Genomic DNA, 11,292 nt, shown 5'->3' with positions numbered 1-11,292 from the left:
CCGGTACGCGGCCTCCACTCCAGAACCTTGCTGCCCCATCGGCCGTCAGTTCTGCGTGCTATGTCTCCTGCCTACTGCCACTTCAGTTTGCAAATCCGTCGAGCTATGCGGCATAGCCCATGCCAGCAACTTTAGTTCGTTTATGGTGCCTTCCTGCTACATTTATGAGGGCGTCAGTCCTCATAGATAGGAATGGATTTTTACAATCTGTATTTCCCATTAGCTGGAAAATGCAACCACCCTTTATTTACCGTTCGAAGAATCTAAAGTATCGTCACAGTTGCTAGGCAACGGTGACGTCACAAACGTACGTCAAAGGTGCGTGTCGCGGGTAGAAAGAACACTTATCACGTGTATGTAATGAAAGCAAGTGTAGAAGGCTCGTAAAGTCTGCCAGAACCACGCTGTTAACATTAGGCCTCGCCAGCCCGTCTGGCCAGCGTGGGGAGTGTAGGCAAAATCCATTTCATCATCATCATCTCAGCCATAGGACGTCCACAGCTGAACATAGGTCTCCCCCAATGCTTTCCGTGCTGCCCGGTTGGTAGCGGCCTGCGTCCAGTGCCTTCCTGCTACCTTTATGATGTCGTCGGTCGGACGGTGCAAATCCATTTGCCTCTGGTAAATTAGAGAGGGTCGTGCTCCTGCAGTGGAGACTAAATGGCCTGACGATGATAGTGGTAAAATGAGGGCTATCGTTTTTATACTTAACAGTTGGCACCCCTGGCGATTGACAGGACCTTACTCTACAGTGGCGCCATCTTGATGAGTGCAAATGCGATAGTCCTCCTACCACTTTAGCGCTCACCAGTTGGTGCCACTGTCTTCGCTACTAGCAAGTGACAGGACCTTACTCTACAGTGGCGCTAACTGGTGAGCGCTAAAACGATAGCCCTCATTGCGGGAAGCGTTAAATGCCAGCAGCGCAGGACCGGTCATTATGGAAATCCTTGGGGAGGCCTTTGTCCAGCAGTGGACGCGTCTCCTAGCTAAAGAATGAAGAAGGAATAAAGATCATAGCAGATTTATCAACTCGGAAAGGGATCAACACCGTCTCGCCTTTCGCGAGCTGTCAACCGCGAGGCGAGGCGTTTACATTATGGTGCGTCCAGACTGGGCGAATTTGCTCGCGCGGCACGCTGGTCATCCTGCTCGCTCTGCTCTTGAGTGAGCAGGATGTTGAGTTTGCCGCGCGAGCACCATTAGGGCTATATTTCACCGGGACAACATGGCTGCGCAACCAGTCGCCGCTACCAACAAAATGTATGCAGGCGCAACCAAACGGACACCAGGTGAGTAACTCTCTATAGAGCCGTTGTTGGTAGCCGGCGACTGGTTGCGCCGCCATGGAGTGTGCGTTGCAGTATGGAGTTTCATACAAAGAATACTGACAGCCTCAAGTTGATACGGTTACGATCCCTTTCCAGGTTGTTAAGTGTGCTTACGTGTTACGTCCTTTATTTATCCGTAGACTAGCTTTATTTATCCGTAGATTAGTATGCAGTATGAAGGCAGGACAGAAGCTTGACTTAAGGTCCTATGTCCCCTAGATGGGGCAGAGGGCGTCCACAACAGTCCTCCATCGCGTTCGGTCTTGAGCTTCGCGTTTGATCTCGCTCCAAGTCTTGCCGATCTTCTACGCCTCGTCTGCCACAGTGCTTCGCCAAGTTTGCTTGGTTCGACCACGTTCCACCAGGACAGAAGCGGCGTTACTTATTTGCGATCTATTGCGACGCGTACGCATTTAGAAATTTGCATATAGATTCATCATACTATAAATAAAATCTACGGTCTATTCCGTGAAACATGATACAAATCTTTGCTATCGTATTGATTGAAATCTAGACTTGAATTTAATTGGAAATTATATATTGAGTATAGTGACTGAGTTTCTTGCGCTTCTCATCACTGGCCCATAATTATTATTGTCCCGAAGCAGTGGTAGTAGGGTTGGGACGTGTAAAAGTATTATTTAGGGGCCTACTTGCAAAAAATAGTTACGGGACTATTCCCACCTCTCGTTCCCACCGCTGCAACCCCTGTGTAGCCAGAATTAGCCTGCAGGAGCTACAGCTTGACCGCCAATAAAAAATAGTTAAATGAATTTGATTTTTAATTGCTTTTGATCCTTATGGGGTGACAAAACAGTAACATGCTAAAGCATGCAACCATACCAAAGGCGACTGAGTTTCTTCAGCCACTTCGAGCACCAGCCGATATGTTGCCCTGCTGGCGGTGTAGGGTAAGATAATTGAGACAAAATCATACAATCATGCCCTGAAAAGGGGCCTACTTACATACCTATTAAGAAATAAAATAAATGGCTGTAGATGAACAAAGTGGAAGATCGTGCATTATTACGCTCTTTGGTTACTTCCAACTTCAGATCATAGAAGGGAGAGAAGAGATCCCTTCTGTGATCTGCCTTAAGAATGATGATGATGAGGATCCGTTATGTCTACTCAACCTCAAAAAAAGAGTCGTTCTTGACTGACTGGCAGAAAAACTCTTTTCTAAAAGCCGGGTTTCCACCAAAGCGGAGAAGAGAGGAGATGTGTTTGAATAATCGAAGCTGAGCGGAGAGATGATGTCGAAATAATGAAATCTGATTGGTTATTCAAACACCTCTATACGAACATGAGTATGGAAGTGCAGACAATACACCGATTTGGTATCGGCCGATTCCTCATACAAATCAGAAGCCGACCAAACTATGAAGTCTAATTCTAAGGGTTCCTTCTGCTTTTAAGGTAAAGAACCCTGCGTCGTAACCCTAAGTAGGTATATTTCTCTATAATTCGGGCAGTCACGCTGATCAATACATGCCCCCAGTGCTCCGTCATGATTGTGCCGTGAGTTACGACGCCGCAGCACGAGGGTCAATGACTTATCAAGATGGTAGGGTGACCAACCCCATGAGATTTAGCATTGTCCCCTTCGATCCTCGATGCAATTTTGTATCAAATACATAGGTAGAACTAAAGATTATTCTATTGCACATCTCTAACACCGACCCTACTAGACAAAGTAATAGGTATGTAGGTACGCTACGTGTCAAAAAGGCGCTTATTTGGCGTAATAATAACCCCCATGTTGGTACCCGCTGAAAACCAGCTTCGTGACTTGACGACTTGTGTCATGTCACGATTTTCGCTGAGCGGGCGCCTTTTCTTCTTCGGACGTTTGAATTTGAATTATGCACATAAATGTTAATGCTGAATAAAGGTATTCTATTCTATTCTACAGTCGCTACTCGTACCTATACCCATACTTAAGTGATAGCTTCAATTAATTTCAAATGAAAGAAAATAATACATATAACTAAGAAATACTTATAAATCCCGCTTAAAAATAAAACAAAATTGTGGTATCCCTACCCCAAGTTGTAGGTGGCGCTACCGTCTTGCGTGCCGCGACCTTTACCAGAGGGCGCCACCGATAACGCTCGAAGGTTTTAATTGTAGTTAAACCAATTAGCTAGCCAATTACTGCTTAATGTGTAATCTAATAGCTTGAAATCACGTTTGCTATGTCAATTTATTTACGAATGAGCAACATTCTTAAACATTATTATGCTTCAAAGATTTATATTTACCTTTAAAAAGCTTTAAGCCTGTGTAATTAAATAAATAAATAAATTAAATAAAAGTAATGATTAACTCCACTGTGCGCTATGGCTTTATCAAAAAGTTGGGTGATTAAGAATCAAATAAAGTTAATTTCTCGCCGTAATATGGATTAGTTAGTGTTTAATAAAAAAAAAATTTAAGAATAACGAGGAAAATCTTAAAAATGTAAGGCAACAGCTGCAAACATATTTAAATAAAATAGAAAATACCTAACTACCTGCTTACTTATCTACGAATAATTTATGTAAGAAAAAATAATAATTTAGGAATAAAATGAATGAATTTACAGCAAGGCTAATAAATTCTTTGACCTTCATCTTGCTAATTTATCGCTACCGGATCGTTAAGAAATATTTTTAATCACTGCTATTATTGTATGAATTTTCAATTTTCAATCACTCTAAGCGCCATCTAGCAGAATTTTCCGTTTCTAAGAATACCAACTCTGTGCAACCAAGCAAGGTTGCTGATAGTTCCAAATTTCGCCGCTAGGTGGCACGTCTATCTAACTCGAAACAAAAAAAAATTGCAATTTTTGTGTTCTTTTTCTCTAACATTAATTACGAGAATTTGATTTGGAAAAAAACATTTAAAAAAAATTTAAAGCATTTTTGTAATAATTTAGTTGTAACCAGTACGTTTATTGTAGAGTACGTATTAATAAATTGATAATTTCATTCTCACATGCAACGGGTTCCGTGGTGTAGTGGTTATCACATCTGCTTTACACGCAGAAGGCCGCCAGTTCGATCCTGGCCGGAATCATATTTTTTGCATTTTTATTCTTTGATTTCTTTTCATCCTACTATTATTATAAATGCAAAAGTTTGGATGTCTGGATGTTGTTACACTTTCACGCAAAAACTACTACTAGTCCAGTAGAATTAGCTTTTAAATCGGAAATAATTCCTACAAAAGATTTTATTGTTTTAATGGCTTCATTGGTTGCCCATTAAGACTCTCCTAAGTTTTCGACTTCGACGAAGTTGTGCTTAAGTGGTGGGGGCCCCCGAAAGGGGCATTTTTTCGGTTTTCCGGTTATACCGCGTAAAGGACTTACCCTATCAAAAAGTGGTCTTCATGACGGTTGAAGGGCACTTAATCCTGCATTGAATAAGACCAAATTCATATGTTTTGGACAAACCGTTCTCGCGCTAAAGTTCGGCAAAGTAGAAAATATACGTATAATTAATGACCCTCTCCACGTCCAATGGTTTGTTACCCACAGGCTTCCAAGTCTTGAAAAGGGCCACCTCAACCAGTGTAACCCTATCAAGGCTTACGAGCTTGATGCGCCTATCCTTGTTCGTCCCAGCCGTTCCTTAACTGCGGTTGCTGCACCTCTTCCTGGCACTCACCTGAACGACTCTGTGTTACCTACTGTGGCTGCCCCTCTTCCTTGTGTCCTCCTGCATGACTACGTTGCCTAGCCGTATGCCTGGTCTAAGGTTCGACGCCAAAAATCAACAACAACAAGTTCATATTAAAACGCTGAAGAGTTTTTTGTTTGTTTGTTTGAACGCGCTAATCTTAAGAATTACTAGTTTGATTGAAATCATTATTTTTGTGTTGAATAGCTCATACATTGAGGAAGGCTATAGGATATATACAATCACTCTACGACTAATAGAGGCGAAGCAGTAAAGAAAAATGTTGCAAGCACGGGAAATAGTATTTAAACTATTTTCGTGTTAAAGTTGATTTTGTGGCGTCGAACCTTGGACCAGGCATATGGCTAAGCAATGAAATCGTACAGGAGGGTACAAGGAAGAGGGGCAGCCACATTAGGTAACACAGAGTCATTCAGGAGAGTGCCAGGAAGAGGTGCAGCAACCGCAGTTAAGGAACGGCTGGGACGAACAAGGATAAGCGAATCAAACTCGTGAGCCTTGTTAGGGTTACACTGGTTAAGGCGACCCTTTACAAGGCTTGGAAGCATGTGGGTAACAAGCCATTGGACGTGGAGAGGGTCATTAATTATACGTATATTTTCTACTTTGCCGAACTTTAGCGCGAGAACGGTTTGTCCAAAACATATGAATTTGGTCTTATTCAATGCAGGATTAAGTGCCCTTCAACCGTCATGAAGACCACTTTTCGATAGGGCATGTCCTTTACGCGGTATAACCGGAAAACCGAAAAAACGCCCCTTTCGGGGGCCCCCACCACTTAAGCACAACTCCGTCGAAGTCGAAAACTTAGGAGAGTCTTAATGGGCAACCAATGAAGCCATTAAAGCAAAAAAATTTTTTGTAGGAATTATTTCCGATTTAATCAATTTTTGTGTTTAATTCTACTGGCCTATACGGATTTTGATGAAACTTTACAGTATTATTGTTTATAACCCAGAATAACAATAGGCTATAATTTATGACGATCTGTGACAAACGAAATTTCACGCGGGTGAAGCCGCGGGCAAAAGCTAGTAGGTACCTACTTTAATATTAAAGAGAGTCGCTTTTCCCCTCTCCTGCCTCTTCTTTTAGATAATTTTTTCATAACGTTGAATTTTTTGTACTAGAATTGACGCCCGTTTCACAAACGGTGAAGCAGCACATCGAACGCACAGCGTTGAATAGAGCTATGTGATTGGTTCTTATGTGACCCTGTACGGCCACGGGCACTGTGAGACCTCATAGTAATGCTTGTGAATACGCGCGTGAGTTTTTTCGTCGTTTTCACTGAATAAATATTTTTTCTTTCTTTTTTTCTTTTATTTAAAGAAGTTACTGAGTCATCAATTGATTGTAAAGATGTTAATTAATCTAAGACAGATTATGAATAGGTTTTTCCTTATCTATTTTCCTCTATTATTAACAATGTGATAATTATCATTAAGGTACTTACCTACCTCAGATCATAGAAAGGGAAGAACTTACCTACTACAATTTATTCGTTGCATAGGTCAGTCAGTCCAGTGGTCTCAGGTTCGATTCTCAATGGAAGCAAAGATTTTTGGTCGGTTTGGATGGTAGTAGGGCTTGTTCTAGGTCCGCCTGGCTCTATCACCACCTTCTTACGGTATAAAGTAAAACAACGGTTTTTTCTTCGTTACGTGTTTATCCTTGGTTGAGGACGACTTTACTTGATTTTAGAGGTTTTTAATGTACCTACAGCGTCAAATATAGTTCCAAAATACTGAACTGTCCTATCCATGACATTGACCGTCAATACCGGATCGCTGGTTCCGATTTTTGCAATTCAGTTGGAAACCATATAGTTGAACGATGGTAGCGCCCCCTGTCATTGAATTTGGTGGGACAGTTCAGCGTGGGTCATCTATAACAAAGTGGCCAAAAAGTTGACAACACAACCTTATTCCAATGAGGGCTATCGTTTTAGCGCTCACCAGTTAGCGCCACTGTAGAGTAAGGTCCTGTCACTTGCTAGTAGCGAAGACAGTGGCACCAACTGGTGAGCGCGAAAGTGGTAGGAGGACTATCGCATTTGCACTCATCAAGATGGCGCCACTGTAGAGTAAGGTCCTGTCAATCGCCAGGGGTGCCAACTGTTAAGTATAAAAACGATAGCCCTCATTCATTGTAACAAAGACGTGTTGCGAACTTTTTGGCTACTTTGGGTGTCACGAACTAGTTGACGCTGACTGTACAAAGGTACTTGTATAGATACTTAGCTAGGTAGGCCTACCTATTCTATCATCCGAAATACGCATCTGCTAGGTATTTAGGTAGCATCGATTTGATAGTGTCTACAATATTAATGATCAATTTAGATAGGTGTTATCTAAGTATTTTAAATACTCAGACCTCCTGTCTCCTCAACCCGTCTGGCCAGCGTTGGGGAAGGTAGACCAAATCCTCCATTTCATCATCATCATCATCATCTCAGCCATAGGACGTCCACTGCTGAACATAGGCCTCCCCCAATGCTTTCCATGTTGCCCGGTTGGTAGCGGCCTGCGTCCAGCGCCTTCCTGCTACCTTTATACATGTCGTCGGTGGACGTTCCACGCTGCGTTTTCCGCTACGCGGCCTCCACCCCAGAACCTTGCTGCCCCATCGGCCGTCAGTTCTGCGTATCGATAGTGGAAATATCAATTACTGTAAGGGACAAAACACGACTTTTCAGGAGAGCCAAAAAACGATTTTTTTTTTCTTTATACCTCAATATCTTTTTATGTGATGTTACGATTTAAATAGTTTCTATGGCAAAGTTTCTTAGAATTTTCTGTTCTTTCATAATATAAACGCCAAATTTTCTAAAAATGGGTAGTTTAAAAGATAGCATGTCCCTTACATTAAAAAAACGAGCTTGACTGTACCTTACAATGTTGAAATTTCACAGTATGGAATGTCATGTATGTTGTAAGGTACATTTAAGAATAAACACGACAGTAATATTATTGTAACTTGACAATTTTAACATTGAAACCTGATGTAAGTAGAGGTTGCATTCGAGTATTCATTAACAAAACGAAGAGAAGAGATAGAAACAAGACAACTTAGTGTTCACAAATGCAGTTGGAGGTATCAAATACACATCACCAACAAAACATTTAGTCACTGATGATGCCTACGTCTGCATTTGTGAACAAGTTGTCTTGTTTCTATCTTTTTCTGTTCATTTTTACGCAGTTAGGTTTTTTTTTTCAATCATCGTTCATTCGTTTTAGCCTAATGACGTCCACTGCTGGACAAAGGTCTTCCCCCAAGGATTTCCACAACAACCGGTCCTGCGCCGCCCGCATCCAGGCACCTCCTACAACCTTCACCAGATCGTCGGTCGACCTAGTGGGGGTCTGCAGCACATTACGTCTTCCAGCTTTTTCTGCCCCAGCGGCCATCAGCTTTGCCAGCTACGAGCTCCATCCACTGCCACTTGATTTTAGCGATTCTGCGGACTATGTCAGTCACTTTGGTTCTCCTGCGGATCACGTCATTTCTGGTTCAATCACTACGAGCATAGCACGCTCCATCGCCTTTGACCTTGAGTCTTCTTATGAGGCCCACAGTAAGCGACCACGTCTCAGATCCATAAGTTATCAAAGACTTTTGTCTTGAGACAGTGCGATATTTCAGACGTGAGAATATCACGAAGCTTCCTGAACGTTGCCAGCCGAGTTGGATTCGACGATTGACCTCTTCCTCGAAGTTAGACCTACCTAAGGCTGGTTTTAGTGTCACGCAGACCGTCAGTGCTGATCGCTCCGCACAGCCAATCTGTATGAACTGATAGGGAGCGAGCGATTCCTGCGGACCGCATTACTCTAAAACGCTTCCTCGAAGTTTACAGATCGGCTGTGTGAAGCGGATCCGCACTGGACGGTCCGCGTGACACTATAACCAGCCTAACTGGACTGTTTGTACTAGGTATATATAAGTGTCAACAACTGCCGAGTGTAGAGTATCCAACCTTTAGAGGAGTGGGTGTAACACGGACATTTGACATGATTTTGTCTTGTCCATGTTTCATTTTAAGACCCCCTTGTTGAGAGGCTCGACTCAGGCCATTGTGCATTGTGCCTAGATCTTCCACGGTCTCAGCCATGGCTATGATATCGTTTGCGAATCGAAGGTGGGTTATTTACTCACCGTTGATATTTATGCCGAATCCGTTCCAGTCCAGAAACAGTTTCGGAGTTTTCAGTTCCCCCTGCCTGCTGCTGCAACTGGTTTCGAGTCTTGATCCTGGAGACGGAACGACATTGTGGCGTTTTCGTACAAGCCTTTCAACATTTCGATGTATCGATATAGGTTTCAAGCTTTCAAGAGGAGAGCGTATCTTTACCTTAAAGGCCGGCAACGCACCTGTAACGCCCCTGGGTCTGCGGGTGTCTATGGGCGACGGTAATCACTTACCATCAGGTGATCCGTTTGCTCGTTTGCCTCCTATCACATAAAAAAAAAAAAAAAAAATAGGTAGTCAATTTGACACCGTTGGAGAAACTGTAGTAGGTACTGCCCAGGTCTCGATCGAAGCTTTCTCATAGTCCACAAACGCCAGGCAAAGTGACTGACTATACTCCTCGGTCTTCTGTATAATCTGCCGTGGCGTATGTATGTGGTGTACTAAAGCGATTGAGAGATTGAGAGGCTGGAAGTCATCGAGCTTACGAGCGAGACGATTCGTAATGACTCTCGAAAACAGCTTGTAGACATGGCTCGGAAGTGAGATGGGTCTATAATTCTTCAACAAGGTTTTGTCGCCTTTTTTGAAGAAGAGTGTCACCACACTTCTGTGCCATACCGTAGGCGTTTTTCCTTCGAGGATGACGGAATTGAACAGCTTCTGAAGAGCCTTCAGCCCCTCGGTCAAAAACCCAACTGCGTAAAAATGAACAGAAAAAAGACAGAAACAAGACAACTTAGTGTTCATAAGTGTAGTAGGAGTGGGAGGCATTAAATGCATATCACCACCAAAAAAAGTAATTGATATCCTATATGCATAATATTAACGTAAGGGCCTAATTATGATAAATCAAAAAGTTTTAAATGAAGTAAGGTTCAATGAGTTCAAAAGTTAAAACCAACAGTTTAGGGTAAGGGCTGAATTGTATTATTAAAAGGAATTTACGTCCTTTAAATCATTTGTTTCCCCAAAAGTCGTATTCAGACGACTAAAAATGTTTAAGGTAAGGGACATTTTTTTAAAGATATCAACATTTCAAGTATACCAATCGATAGAGCCGAAAATTCTGAATGCGTTGGTATATATAACTCATTTTGGCCAAAATGTCCCTTACATTAATTGATACTTCCACTATCGGTATGTACTATGTGCCCTGCCCATTGCCACTTCAGCTTGCTAATCCGTCGGGTTATGTCAGCGACTTCTCTCAGCGAATCCTCCATTTGCCTCTGGTAAATAGAGGGTCATGCTTAGGAGTTGGAGCTGTAGGAGGACAACCCATTATCAAAGCTTTTTATTCAGTAAGTACTTATATTAAGGTCTAGAACAACATACTCCCCACGCTGGCCAGATGGGTTGGGGAGGCCTGATGTTCGCATATTTGTCCCTTAGTCGCCTCTTACGACATCCACGAGAAAAGTGGCAGACTCTACGGATAGGAGTCAATCATAATTAAGTATCAAGTATACTGTATTAGCCAAATGACGTCCAAAACTGGACAAAGGCCTCCCCCAAGGCTTTCCATAACGACCGGTTCTGTGCTGCCCGCATCCATGTACTTCCCGCGGCCTCCACCAGATCGTCGGTCCGCCCAGTGGTGGGCCTGCCCACACTACGTCTTCCGGCCCTTGGTCGCCACTCGAAAACTTTAGTAAGTATCAAGTACAAGTAGGTACTTAACTGTGATTACGAAATTATTGATATTTATAAGAAAGCTCAAAGTCAAAGTCAAAGTCAAAGTCAAAGTCAAAGTCAAAGTCAAAGTCAAAATTTCTTTATTTGTTTGGACTAATAAATAGTTCTTACAAATTGTCATTTTGCTCTTAAGGAGCCTCTACATGTCTCAGAATCTTTTTACCCTACCAGCGCTTCGAGACCAACATTTGGCAAGTGCTGAGAAGAAGCGCCGCAACAAACTCAGTCACCACTGTCTGCCGGTTAAGATAAAAATAAATTACGGTAATAGGTAGAGGTACATTGGTTCAGGAGCAGTTCTCTGAATTTACTACGCATTCTTCATCAAAATATTCTTTCCTTATAAGTTCTAAGTTACAAACAAGAAATACCTATACTT

The 11,292-nt window shown here is 42.5% G+C and overlaps 1 long non-coding RNA gene and 1 other non-coding gene across 2 annotated transcripts in view; both read left to right on the top strand.

Moving 5' to 3' along the window:
* LOC135085330 (uncharacterized) overlaps positions 1–11,292 on the top strand; it is a 271,536-nt gene that overhangs the window by 226,904 nt on the left and 33,340 nt on the right. The window lies entirely within an intron of this gene.
* Positions 4,322–4,394, top strand: Trnav-uac (transfer RNA valine (anticodon UAC)). The gene has a single exon. It is a non-coding gene; the product is annotated as a tRNA-Val (tRNA).

Source organism: Ostrinia nubilalis, chromosome 28 (assembly GCF_963855985.1).
Source record: "Ostrinia nubilalis chromosome 28, ilOstNubi1.1, whole genome shotgun sequence".
NCBI classification, from domain to species: domain Eukaryota; kingdom Metazoa; phylum Arthropoda; class Insecta; order Lepidoptera; family Crambidae; genus Ostrinia; species Ostrinia nubilalis.
The sequence above is the reverse complement of the archived record's forward strand: the minus strand, read 5'-3'. Positions and strand labels throughout refer to the sequence as shown.